The 15,252-nt window shown below is 40.3% G+C and overlaps 1 pseudogene; it reads left to right on the forward strand.

Moving 5' to 3' along the window:
• The first annotated feature begins 769 nt into the window (after nucleotides 1-769).
• Nucleotides 770-889, forward strand: LOC134939163 (5S ribosomal RNA; annotated as a pseudogene).
• Nucleotides 890-15,252: the final 14,363 nt, after the last annotated feature.

The raw sequence follows: 15,252 nt of genomic DNA on the forward strand, positions 1-15,252 counted from the left end.
TGCTTATGCACAATCTGTTATTCACGTTTAAATGCTGGCTGTATTTTTGCATAACCATTGGAGGAAGTTAAGAGTGATCATAGATTAGCTTCCTAGAGCGTTCTGTCATAGGAAATTTATTTTGAGCACCAAATAATAGTCCGCAATACTATCACTTTAATTGTTACATAGAATTTGTTTCAAATGACATATGTATCAACATACTGAGCTCAGAACTTGTAACTGTTTCAGCTTTAAACCACAGTGTGTGGTGTAATTGTCCTAAATGATACATGTATCATCATACTGAGCACAAAATCTGAAATTGTATCTATCTCAGTCCTAACCACAGTATGTGGTGGATGGACTATTTTCAGTTATATTGAGTGATATACTAAACTTTGCTCATTACAGTCTGAACGGTTCTCTGGGCCCTAAATGGTATATGGGCTACACAGTGTTTGATTCATTCATGTTTAGAGCTCCTTGTAATGTGGACTTAGGTGCAATTAATCCTTTGAAATAGGAACTGTTATATTTAAATAACAGTTACAATTCCTGGTATATATGATTTATCAGATTAATGTGGTAATTTTGTGGTCATAATATCTGTGACCACAAATCACCTCACTGTGTTATTTCTTAAGCAGGAAAATCATTATTATTTCCTGCACTCTTACCTGTGTTTATAAATACACATATGAGTAAATTTGGTTGTGATCACTGCACGGAACATTTTGGAAGCAGCTACTGCTTAAATTCTACTCGGGCGAAAGGTCTAAGCGCAGCTATTTGCGGTCATACCCCACTGGAGATGCCCAATCTCATCTGATCTTGGAAGCCAAGAAGTGGAGGGCCGGGCCAGTACTCAGATGGGAGACCACCTTGGAACACCCAGGTATTGCAATTTACCGCTACTCACTGGACCCACTCGCATGCTAAATTGCAAGCAGTGCATAAATTTAGTGTACCAAAAATTGGATATATGACCTATAATTCAATCCTCTGCAATAACTTTTCTTTAAAGTCGATTATCCAGATTAAATGATGGTCATACATAAGTTTTTTTCTGTAACACAGAGATACCACTTTATTTATCATACCTCATAATTATTTATTATAACACCAGGAATCCAGCTACCCAGCTATCATAGCCAAGGTTATATATAATGTTTAATATACTTTTTATAAATTCGCACTTATTGGTATAATTAGAACTCTCTATTATTAAACTTAAATCAATAAAATGTATGATCTTAACAGATATCTATACTAGATTTCTTTATGTCTGAAATTGAGTGCTCCCCAACAGGAGTCAACTGTTTTTCTGCTTCTTTTGTATTAATTTGATACAATTTTTTGACTCTGGGGAGCACCACTGAGGGTTAACATATATACACACACCATATAGGCAAAGAAAAGCCCTAAGGTGTTTGGTTACCTGACTATGAAGTTAATTCATTAATAGTACTCAGTTTTTTCAGACAATTACTATTTTTTGCTTATAATATAAAAAAAAATTGTGTTTTCAATCTGTGCGGTTCCCTCCATAACCTTTTTTTCAACCTGAATATTCTGGTTTGAGCCAATTATGGGCTCAGGGTTTGTTTCAGGGGTTTTTACAGGGGGGCTGTTTATGTGGACAGCCTCTTGGCTACTTGGAGTTCTGCCCTCATGCCAAAAACCTTGTTTTTGTCTCTGTTTTTTGTTTCTTGCCTTTCCCATTTAGTGTAGGCGCAGCATGGCAGGGGAGCAATTCATCTCAGTGGCTTCTGTGGTGAAAGAGAGCATTATGGGGCACTTACACTTGTATTGGTGAGTTTGTCCTGTTCGGTTCAGGGGAACTGCGCGTTTCTAGTGTGGAAGCTGTTGGACTGTGCCTGTGAAGGGGAGGTGATCTCCATGATGTACAGTAAGCGTGTCAGTAGGGGGATGTTATAGTAATCCCCTAAAGTCTTTTTACACTCCGGTAAGGCTAGAACTGAGATTGCAGTGCCTCCTGGCCACCTTTCTCTCAGATTACTTTATAATTCAACAAAAAGCTGTGACCTTTTAGCCAAGCTGTTTTTTGTCCATGTTGTTACTTCACTTACATAAATTACAGATGGAGCCTCATTCATCTAGCCTTCTCTGGGCGCCATGGTGCACCATGGCTTATTAGCATAAGCCTTTCATCTATTGTTCTCAGCTGCAATACAATACAGAGAGAACAATAGAGCATGGGATTAAGTAATTACAGCAGGGGATTAAGTTTGACTGCCCAGGCTCAATTAATCCTATTAAAGGTGGCTCCATCTGTATGGTTAATTTTGGTTTAAGGTATTAGACGGTTTTAATGGGTTAATTAGGAATAGACCAATGGAGCGCTTATGATGATCTGAGAAGCTATAATTTAATTTTACATACTTCAGAAGTGAGGACATCCTAGACAGCAGATATTGTATGCAATAAAATACACAGACCCAGGTCTAAAACATTTTAGATTATATTCTAGTTGGATGTGATTATTCACAGCTATATTTGCATTATGGACAGCATACTGCTATACAAGTGAGAATGGAAAAGTATGTTTGCAAATTATCTTAGAAATATGATTCAAATAACACTGTCATAATGTAAGCAGTTTCACACATCTAAATAAGAGGAAAAACTTTTGAAGCTATGAAATTACAACTCCTGAAACAATGTGCAGAAAAACAATAGAAAAAAGGAATGAATTGCCGTCAATCATGGAAGACTTTGGACAGCCAATCAGTAAGTTAACATGTTAAAATGAAGGGACAAGTAAAATATGCATAATCTATTCCCCAAAAATGAAAAGGGAAGGGGAAAATGAACAATGCCACACTAATTAAATGCAACAGACAAACTTAACTAAAAAGACTAATATACCCATATTAAAAATAAAGAAAATAAACACAGGGAAAACATTGACATTTGATGCAGTGTCATATTGTGTTGCCCATAACAACCAGTTACATTATTGTTGTTACTTAATTTCTCTTTACACAAAGTTTCATAAATTTCTCCATTAACTTTTAGTGGTACAGTAATGTCACTTTTCTATAGACAGTAGAACCATAGAATAGGTGGGACCTACACACCCTATAGAAACATGTATTTTTTGCATATTAATTAAGGCCCAGATTTATCAAGCCTTGGAGAGTGATAAATAGCACAGTGATAACGTACCAGCCAATCAGCTCCTAATTGTCATTTTTTTTAAACACAGCCTGTGACATGGAAGTTAGGAGCTGATTGGTTGTTACTTTATCACAGTGCTATTTATCACTCTCCAAGGCTTAATAAATGGGGGTCTTACTTTGAATTCACTACTTTCAGTTTATCTGAGAGAAGAAGATTAAACAAGACACAATCCTGTGTGATATATTTAGAAGAAACCTTTTGCTCAACCTAATATGCTGGCATCTTGGCAGATGTGATTTTATAATAAAGGTGTCAATGAAGGTATAGTATCTTTACTTATTGTCAGAATGCTGCATACAGTATTTATATAAACACAATCAGAATTGGCAAATTCATATGCATACAGTACAATAACAGAAATGGTGCCTGAAGCATGAACGTAAATACAAGGAAATAATACTGGTGGTAATGGCAATAATAGCAATACTGACAGCATTGCAGAATTTGCAGTATTGCAGTAAATGTGCTTGAACTATACTTGATCGTATGTAATGCAGTTATGGTGCAGCAGTTTCAGTCCACGAATATAGGGTAAGTTTCTGTTCCTTGGTGTTAGAGAATGTCAAACTCAAAATCCCAACTGGGCCAAATAATCAAGGTCTAAGGGGGTAATTCAAAGTTGATTGTAGATGTGATAAATTTAGCACTGCCCCGCCGCACAGGTACAAAAGCATCACACAGTGGCGATGCTTTTGTACCTGAGGAGTAGCTACCTGCCAGCACAGCTCCTGTGCTCTGGCAGGGAGTTACTGACCGCGTCCCAGTCGCAGCAGCTGTGCATGATGTCACGCAGCCGCCGCATCCCACCCACCCAACGGTCTGGACGCGCCTCCATTGTCCGGACCGTGCCCAGCCAACGGCGTTCTAACGCCGTTGGCATGCCCCCTCCTGCCCCATGACCTCCTCTGCCTGTCAATCAGGCAAAGGCGATCGCAGCCCAGAGATGCTCACAGCATCTCACTGGGCTCCCGGGGTGCACGTGCACACTCTACAAAATGATTCAGACTGCGATCGCTGCCGCTGCAGCAATCCAGTCTGAATTAGCCCCTAAGTCTGGTGTGGGTCGCAAGAAAAAGAAAGACTCATATGCAATTTCCAAATGTTTTTTTTTTTTTAAACCAACAATAAAGTATAATCAAATAGATGTCAAGTATTGTGAAAGAAAACATTTACTTTAAAGCAGTGGTGCAAGTAGGAAAAAATTGTTAGTGGTACTGTGTGTGTGATACACATATGGGGGACAGATACACATTGCTCTTAGTAGTGCAGTGCCAGATACTCATATACCACCAATAGTGTCAGATACACATATGCCACCAGTAGTGCAGTGCCACATACACATATGCCCCCAATAGTGTGAGATACACATATGCCCCTAAAAGTGCAAGATACATACAGTATATGCCCTCACGATGCCAGATATACATATGCCCCACAGTGCCAGATATACATATGCCCCCACAGTGCCAGATAACATATGCCCCGACAGTCCCAGATACACATATGCCCCGACAGTACCAGATAACATATGCCCACACTGCGCCAGATATACATATGCCCCCACAGTGCCAGATACACATATGCCCACACTGTGCCAGATATACATATGCACCCACAGTGCCGGATACACATATGCCCACGCTGTGCCAAATATACATATGCCCACACTGTGCTAGATAGACATATGCCCCCACAGTGCCTGATATGCAGTGCATCCGGAAAGCATTCAGAGCACTTCATTTTTTTCCACATTTTGTTATGTTACAGCCTTGTACCAAACGGGAATAAATTAATGTTTTCCCACAAAATTCTACACACAATGGAGGTCATTCTGACCCGATCGCACGCTGCAGTTTTTAGCAGCGTAGCGTTGGGGTCAGAACTGCGAATGTGCTGGCGCACTGCCGCCCATCGCTGCACTACGATTGCCTCTGCCTGATTGACAGGCAGAGGCGGTCGATGGGTGGGAGGGGGCGAAATGGCGCCGTTTGGCCGCCGTTTCGTGGGCGCGGTATGACCAACATAGGCGTGGCCGGACCGTGCGGGGAGTGGCCCGCAGCAGCTGCGTGACGTCACATGCAGCCACTGCGGGCCGGTGAGCGAAGAGTAGCTCCAGTCCCGCACACTAAAGGTGCGCTGGCCGGGAGCTACTCTTGAAGTGCAAAGGCATCGCCGCTGTGCGATGCCTTTGCACTTCTGAGGGGGGGGCACTGACATGCGGGGCGGACTAGCCGTGTGCTGGGCATCCCCCCTCATGTCTGAGTTCATGATAATAGCTGTGCTAAATTTAGCAAGCTACGATCAACTCGGAATGACCCCCAATACCCCATAATGACAATGTGAAAAAAGTGTTTTTGAGATTTTTGTAAATGTATTAAAAATAAAAAACTAAGAAATCACATCTACATAAGTATTCACAGCCTTTGCACAATACTTTGTTGATGCACCTTTGGCAGCAATTACAGCCTCGAGTTTTTTTGAATATGTCACAAGCTTGGCACACCTACAGTGTCTTTGGGCAGTTTTGCCTATTCCTCTTTGCAGCACCTCTCAAGCTCCATCAGGTTGGATGGGAAGCCTCGGTGCACAGCCATTTTCAGATCTCTCCAGAAAAGTTCAATCGGATTCAAGCCTGGATTCTGGCTGGGCCACTCAAGGACATTCAGAGAGTTGTCCTGAAGCCACTCCCTTGATATCTTGGCTGTGTGCTTAGGGTCGTTGCCCTGCTGAAAGATGAACCGTCGCCCCAGTATGAGGTCAATAGCGATCTGGAGCAGGTTTTCATCCAGGATGTCTCTGTACAATGCTGCATTCATCTTTCACTCTATCCTGACTAGTCTCCCAGTTCCTGCCGCTGAAAAATATCCCAACAGCATGATGTTGCCACCACCATGCTTCACTGTAGGGATGGTAATGGCCTGGTGATGAGCGGTGCCTGGTTTCCTCCAAACATGAAGCCTGCCAAAGAGATCGATCTTTGTGTAATTTGACCAGAGAATTTAGTTTCTTATGGTCTGAGAGTCCTTCAGGTGCATTTTGGCAAACTCCAGACGGGTTGCCATGTTCATTTTACTAAGGAGAGGCTTCCGTCTGTGCACTCTAGAATACAGGCCTGATTGGTGGATTGCTGCAGAGATGGTCATCCTTCTGGAAGGTTCTCCTCTCTCCACAGAAGAATGCTGTAGCTCTGACAGAGTGACCACCGGGTTCTTGGTCACCTTCCTGATGAGTACCCTTTTATCCCGATCGCTCAGTTCAGACAGCCGGACAGTTTTAGAAAGAGTGCTGGTGGATTCGAACTTTTTCCATTTATGGATGATGGAGGCCACTGTGCTCATTGGGACCTGCAAAGCAGCAGATATTTTTCTGTACCCTTCCTCAGATTTGTGCCTCGAGAAAATCCTGTCTCGGAGGTCTACAGACAATTCCTTTGACTTCATGCTTGGTTTGTGCTCAGACATGCACTGTCAAGTTTGGGACCTTATATAGACAGGTATGTGCCTTTCCAAATCATGTACAATCAATGAATTTACCACAGGTGGACTTCAATTAAGCTGTGGGAACATCTCAAGGATGATCAGTGGAAACAGGATACACCTGAGCTCAATTTTGAGCTTTATGGCAAAGGCTGTGAATACTTATGTACATGTGATTTCTTAGTTTTTTATTTATAAATTAGCAAAAATCTAAAAAAAACACTTTTTTTCACATTGTCATTTTGGGGTATTGTGTGTAGAATTTAGAGGGAAAAAAATTAATTTATTCCATTGTGGAATAAGGCTGTAACATAACAAAATGTGGAAAAAGTGATGCGTTGTGAATACATATGCCCCCTCAGTGCCAGATAACATATGTCCCCAATATGCTCACCACCGCTGCTGCTGCCTGGGATCTGCTTCCTAGCTGTGTATGAGGGCAGCTCCTGATTGGCTGCCGGTTCACGAGCTCTAATTGGCTCACAAACCGGAGCATGTGTTAATATACCCGCGCTGCCACCGGAGACCGGACTGAGGAGCAGGAGAGGTGTGCACTGCACTCTCCTGCCCTGGCTGCAAGCAAGGTGGTCCAGCCGCAAAAGGACCCCTGCCTGACCTCTGCCCACGGGCTGCAAAAAGATGTGTTACAGGGCAGAATGCCACCCGCCGGCCGCTGTGTTAGAGGATTTGGAATATTTGAAATATTCCATTTGGTTTGCACAAATTCTGGAGTGCAGTGTCCCACTTCTTAAGCTATATATCTTTGTCCCTGTTTACCATAGGGTTCCGTGATCTAGCCAGGTAAGAAGGAAAGTGGGTGCAGGCCTGGGTGGGAAGAGTTGTGGTCCCGGACTTGTTCCCAGCTGCGTTGGTGATGGCTCTCAGGGGTTTGTCTTGCAAGACGTACCCTGAGGTCTGTAACACCTGTGATTGTCTCTTGTGAAACATTCTGCCAGGCACCCCCTCCATATTACGAGGATTAGCCTCTTCCCTCACACTGTGCATCTCCACTCTCCTTCTGTCCCTGGGAGCCGGCAACTACCTTCTAGTTACGAGGTTTGTGGCCGGTCACGTGGTGAATCATGTGATATCCATTTCAGCAGTAGTGCGTGTAGTGGTTGCAGTTATGTAGTAGGTATTGTGGTACTTGTGGTTCTCCTGGTCCTTCTTGTGGGAAATTTATGTGATTGTGGTTGTTTGTTCCAGGTATACCAGGGTTAATCCACCATCTTGGCATGTGTGTTTGTTGTGATTGGTTCTCACATAGTTCATTTCATTGGATGATATGTCCTTCAATCATTCTTAGTTGGAATTCTACTGTTTAGTTTCTTGTTTCCAGTAGTTTGCTTTGTTTGAATGAATGGTAACAGAGTTTAGATATATACATCAGCATTAGGTACCTGACTTCTGTGAATCATACAATGCAACTTCTAGGATTATTTGTGTCTTTTGCCCAGTGTATTGAACGGTTCTATGTACATGTAATGGGTTCACCTGACAAATTTAAAAGCATCAGTTGGGTGGGTGTAGATGTCCAGTGTGTTTGCCCTTCTTTATGGGTATATGTGAGTATTTGTTGGCAAATAATGGACCTAATTTAATTGTCTATATTTTTAGGCACTTTGTTTTCAGTGTATTGAAGTCAATCATGAAACATAGCTCCTCCTTATTAATGTGTTTTTCATAGTCTCCCCCTCTCCCGTTTCTTTTTACTCTTTTAGGCGTGTGAACTTTAGTTTTGTGGGGTTGCAGTTGTGGTGTGTTTTGAAATGGCTGACACAAGGTGATCCTTGGTTCCTTTCATTATGTTTGGTATGTGTACTGCTACTCATACTTTGAGTGGTTTTATATAATAAGGAAAAATGGTAGTATATGTGCTAGATTTACACCATGACACAGAACAGTAGCATAAGGTACTGCACTAAGCTAAAACAGTATTAGATATATGCATCAAGTGTACACAAGGAGATGTGGCTTGACAGAGTTAGTAGCACATGCTAAAGTTTCTGTACCCAATTACTATATAATATACAGTAGTACTTTAATAAATACATATACATAAGAGAGTCTATCTGTGTCCATACAGTTTTCTTAAATGTATTTATCAAGTAAAATTAAAAAAATCAATGAAATACAGATTCAGGCACAAAATACTAATTAAGTTCAATTAAATACAAACAAAAAAAATCAAATAGAAGTTAATTTTCATGCTGCAGGCTGATTAATATCAATTTAAAAATGCAAACAGATTGCAGAAGTGACAATAAGAACAGTAATAGTATCAGTGGGAAAGATCAAGATGCAATTAGGCAATTGGAAGCTGCTGCTGATTATTGTCATCATCCTCCTCCTCATCATCATCATCATCAGTGCATTTTGTGCCTGAAAGTGAAAGAGATGAGGCAGCCACTAGAGGTGACACCATGTTGTTTATAAAACTCACAATGTAGTTTATGCCATACTCAAACAATAAAATATTATAGAACATCTGCCTCACATATTGTATCATTATAACCTAGCAAATTTAAAATGACTAATCGTTATAATACTACTGTAATTCTGTTATAATAAATAATAATAAACTTATGCAGGCTGGACAGAATTATTAATCATTGAATATGCTCCCAGTATACTCACCTGTCATCTTGTATGTCCATACTACTACTACCAGCCCCCCTCCCACTATAATCAGTGTCCCTACTTCTTATACCACCTTCACTCCTCCACCCAGCTTCTTATGCCAATCCAAGCTGTCATATGTACCAACTTCTAATATTTGCTCCTGCTGTTATCAGGTGTACCTATTATTGCTATCCCCACCCATCTGTCATGTATGCCTACTACTACCCCACTCATCTGTCGTATGTGCCGACTACTACACCCACCCATCTGTCATGTATTCCTACTACCACACCCACCCATCTGTCATGTATGCCTACTACTACCCCTCCCATCTGTCATGTGTGCCTACTACTACCACCACCCAGTCTTCAAGTGTCCCTTCTACATTACCCACACCCAAATGTCATTTGTGTTCCTATTATTACTACAACTTCCATTTGTCACTGTATCTTCCTACTAAAATGTTCCCTCATCTATATTCCTGCATACCTACTACCATTACCCGCACCCAACTGTCATATGTCTCCACTTCTATCACTACTACAGTACTGTACATTTTACAATGGTAATAAAAGATAACAATTATTAAAAAAATGTTTTTAATAAATCACTTTTAAAATGTTTAAAAGTTTATTTTAAATATTTAATTTTCTCTATTTTTTTATTCATTTTTATTGAACCATAAGTTCAAATCTGAGTATTCTAGCAAGCAAGCTCATGCATGTGTTTATCTAGAGACTGTTAAAGTGATGCCCTTACCCATACCTCCCAACATGACCCTCTCCAGGAGGGACAGAATGCTCTGCTCCTGGACTTCCTTCTTAATGTATGATTTCCATCACCTGTGCTGAAACACCTTTCTTATCCATTAACCTGTTCAACACAGGTGCTGGCAATCATATATTAAGAGAACAGTCCAGGAGCAGAACATTGTGTCCCTCCTGGAGAGGGTCATGTTGGGAGGTATGCCTTACCACTCTGGACAGTTGATTATTGCATAGATTCCAGGAAATATTTTCTGTTATAAATAGCTGCAACAAGTGCTAATTTAAAATAGTCCTTATTTCTGAGGAAAGCCCATGTTTTATACTTTAAACTAGATTTTCCCAAACTCCTCCATTACAGTCCAGGTTTTAAGGATATCCATTGCTTGAGTAAGGTGGCTAAATCAAATTGACTAAGTTACTAATTAAGTCCCCAAATGCTCAAGCATGGATATCCTTAAAACCTGAACTGGAATGGCTAAATTTTGGAAACTCTACTTTAAACAATTAGATGCTGATCATGGGCCAACACTGTTTGCTGGCCCTCAAGGATAAAATTCGTCAGTCGGCCCCTGACACTCTCTATAAGTACCTGCTTTAGAATAATATTGTGGAAATGCAATGCTGTTACTCATTGTCAGTTACATTAACACATAATAAACTGGTATCTCATTCCCCTTTAAACCAGATGATTTCTTCCAAAGCCTTAGGACTCTTGTATTTCTCCTGTCATATTCTTGCAAAGTAACCTTTAGGAGTTTGTATAACAATGAATACAGTAAATGTCTCAAACAGCAAACTAACGACTAACTTTGAGATATATACTTTTACATTTGGATCACTCTAATATGTTAATCTATAGTGTTGTAGCATGGACTTCAAGAATTGTCATATAATTTGTATAAAAGTAAATGATGGACTGTATATCCTGCACTCTGTGTTCATTCTTAAAGGAAATAATTAGTTGCCCTGTAGCTTACCCTATGAAAATTAACTCTCATTTGTCACCACCTTGTCTGTTCATTGAGTAATAAATGCAATTACTGCTGTCTTACACCTTTCTGTTGACTTTTACATTTCACTACTCCGGGGAATTTTTTCACGCTTCATCTTATCAAAAAAATCTTGTTATAAGTTATTTAAATGAGATTGCCATTGAAAGCACTTTTTAGCTTTATTTAAATCCAAGTACAGCTTCCAAAGGTTATTCTAAGCAAATTGAGTAGGGATTTTTTACAACAAGAAACTTGTAATGAATGTCCTCTATAGATTTTGTAGACACACTATGATTTCCCCGTACTCACATACAATTTTCATTAGAAAAAGGTTGTATTAATTTGCACAGTAGGTATTGTAGATTCTCTATTTCCTAATAGTCCTGTGACGTGAAGAGGTTTCACTAAAAATAACAGGAATGTTTGAAATTGGCATAGGAACAATACTACTATACCTACTAAGAATACAACCCTCTGTCTAAACGTATTTGTGTGTATCTTGCTGTTACTCGGCCATTTTTCAATATGATAAATGGATTATACGATGGAATATTTGCTATGAGGAATATATTGTTTATTGTTAAAATAAATAAACGTAAAGGTGTTATAAGTGCAGATTTATAATCTATTAAATGTCTGACAATGGCTCCACTATTGTAAGAGACTATACAATGCCGAGATTACCAGCATTGCTTGGTGGTAGGCTGACCATACTAGCCCTTTAAACTTGGACACTCATGAATTACACAGGATCTGTGGCTGGCTGACTTCAACCCTGCATGTCACCTGGCTTTAATCAGCCACAGAACCTGTGTAATTCATGAGCATCCCAGTTTAAAGGGCTAGTATGGTCAGCCTACATGGTGGGGGCATGGTTATGATGATGTGGTTCAGTGCGAATCACAACATCTCTGGGGTAAATGATGGGTAGCGGCTGGAGATTTGCCCACTTCCCAGGCAAATATGATTTAGGCACTGCTATTGTTTTATAATGTCCCTGCTATCACTCTTGCGTCTGTGACAGTTTCCTTCAACTCATACTGTATGTGTGTCATGCAATTTTATGCACATACAATAACTCATAGTATTCTGGTTTGGACTGCTAGCGCACTGTATAATAATAAAAATAAATATGAAAATGGACTATACAGCTCCATTCTCAAATTCTTACCCAGTCCCACTGTTGTACAATCTGGGCAACATTTCACCATAACAGGATAAACACAAGCAAGCAGTCCCCTTAATAAAGTGAAAACCAGGCCAAGGCTGATTAGGACAGGGTCTCTCCTGCAAAGGGGGAGGGGATAAAAAAATGGCATGTGGCCCTTCCTTGAGGCTACTGACCCCATACAAAGAAAAAAAAAACATGTTTTGCCTTTACAAAAATTGGCACTTTTAAATAATAACATAACCAATCACAGAGTACCCAAAGTTGAGCAAAGTAACCATAACAAAATTAATATCCTTTTCCACGAATCTCAGGATTCCTGTCAATCCTGAGAATTTTTTTTTTAGAAAAGTAAAAAGATTTAGACAACATGCAACACCTTTGACCATCATTATAAAGATATTGTCTTGTTCGCGCAAGTAAAACTGCTGGAAGTGAAAAAAAACTTCTTAGCTAGACTGCACATATAACTGTAATGTGTGGCATTTGTACATCTGTGTGCAAATGAATCTGAATCTATGTACAAAGTAATACAATGGAGTGGACACAGCTTTTTCTCATGCCAAGTTCCTTTGTGCTTCAACTGTGACTTTGTACATGTTTAAAACTAGGGGTGTGCGTCAGGCCATATTTTGGGTTTTGTGTTATGGTTTTGGGTCTGGATCTCTTTCATGTTTTGGATCTGTATTGTTTTTGCCAAAACCGCCCTTGTGGGGTTTGGTTTTGGTTTTGGATCTTTTTTTTTAAATCATATAAATAGCTAAAATAACAAAATTTGGTGGTGTTTTTGTTCCTACAGTATTATTAACCTCAATAACATTCATTTCCACTCATTTCCAGTCTATTCTGAACACCTCACAGCTCACAATATCGTTTTATCCAGTTTAAGCCAAAAGGTTGCACCGAGGTAGCTGGATGACTAAAGCCCAGTACACACTAAACAAGTCCCTGCTGATGCCAATATTGGCGATATTGGACATAAGCACATGCCGATGTCAGCGGGGAAGGGAGTGGCGGCAGGGGCTTGGTGGGGGGAATGATGCCCAAGCTGCATCTGAAGCATGGCTGTCATTAACAAGGACATCCCTTGTCTGTACATGTTCAGACGAAGGAGGTGGTTGTTAATGATGCATGGGAGTGCACATCGTTAACAGCCTTGAGTATACACACTGGACGATATTGTAAAAGATCTCACTCAGATTAGCCCTTCTTAGCGAGATCTTTTACTTTCCCATCAAGTGTATATGGGGCTTAGGCTAAGCAACAGCAGTGAGCAGCAAACACCTGGCAGTTAACAATATATTTTTAAATGTTGTAATCATCTGTTAAAATTATTAGGATCAAGTTCTTCTTTTCCTCAAAGATATCTTTGAAATGGAGAAGGTTCACTAATCATCCATTAAAAATTATTTTCAAATTAGGATTAAGTTCTTCTGTTCCTCAAAGATTTATTCGGCATGCAGCAGGTTTGCTATTCAAGTGTGGAGAGTTTAGTTACAGATGGAGCCATCTTAATCTCACCCTACCTAGTCGCAGGTGTGCACTCCCAGAGTGACTAGGCGATCCTTCTGTCTAGTCACACTGGGAGTGCACAAGCCACTTCCCATTCAGAGAGTCTCTGTCCGGGCGTGCAGATGGAGACGCTCTCCATTAAAGTGAATGGGGAGCGTCTGCATCCGGGCACACGCACCTGTCCAGACGGAGATGCTCACAGTGACTAGGTGCGCCCAGGCACATAAAGAGCCAAGATAAAGAAGGTTCCATCTTGATTTAAATTTAATTTAAATCTAGTTAATTTATAATTATTATTAATAATATTAATTTGAGTGAATCACAATGTGCTTATAAGAAGAATTATTAAAATAGGACAATAAGTTATAACATAAGAATATGAGCTACGGACACAGCACCCTGAAATGGGCAGAGCACGCCTGCATGTATACTGGGAGGATAGAGCACTAAATATTTTTTTTTAAGTATTTTATTTTGGATGGACTGACAAAACACCTCTAGATGGACGGAGCAGCTGCAGTCCCTGGATGTATACTGGAATGACACAGCACAAAATATTAAAAAAAGAATGTATTAAAAAAATTAAGCATTAAGCAAGGCTCAAGATTTCAATCCACAAAAAGATAAATTGGACAAAAAAGACAATGGGGGTCATTCCAAGTTGATTGCTCACTGACAATTTTTGCAGCGCAGTGATCAAGTAAAAAAAATGGCAAAACTGCGCATGCATATGCGCCACAATGCGCACGCGCGTCGTAGAGGTACAAAGAGCATCGTTGCTGTGCAATAGTTCTAGCAAAGAATCCATTCGCACAGCCGATCGCAAGGAGATTGACAGGAAGAGGGCGTTTATGGGTGTCAACTGACCGTTTTCTGGGAGTGGTTGGGAAAATGCAGGTGTGTCCAGGCGTTTGCAGGGCGGGTGTCTGACGTCAATTCCGGGACCTCCATCGCTGGATAAGTAACTACAGGGCTAGTCTTGTTTTGCACAAAATGTTTTTGTACCGCTCTGCTGCAAGGGTGTTCGCACACTTGCAAAGCGAAAATACACTCCCCCGTGGGCGGCAACAATGCGTTTGCACGTGGCTGCTAAAAGTAGCTAGCGAGTAATCAACTCAGAATGAGGGCCTATATTTTAGATGCTGTAATTACTTAGTTTGGATCAAGTTCCTCTGTTACTGAAGGAAATCTTTGAGATGCAGAAGGTTCGCTAGTCAAGTGTGGAGAGTTGAGTTATATAATTTTATTTAGATTTTGTTACTTTATAATAATTATTATTAATAATATTAATTTGAATTAATCACAATGTGGTGATAAGAAGAATTATGAAAATAGGACAATAAGTTATAACATAAGAATATGAGCTATGGACACAGCACCCTGAAAAAGACAGAGAACGCCTGTATGTATATTGGGAGGATACAGCACTAATTATTTTTTTTAAAGTCTTTTATTTTGGGTGGATCGACAGAACACCCCTAGATGGAGGGATCAGCTGCAGTCCCTGGATGTATATTGGGATGACACAG

This window comes from Pseudophryne corroboree, chromosome 6 (assembly GCF_028390025.1).
Source record: "Pseudophryne corroboree isolate aPseCor3 chromosome 6, aPseCor3.hap2, whole genome shotgun sequence".
Lineage (NCBI taxonomy): Eukaryota > Metazoa > Chordata > Amphibia > Anura > Myobatrachidae > Pseudophryne > Pseudophryne corroboree.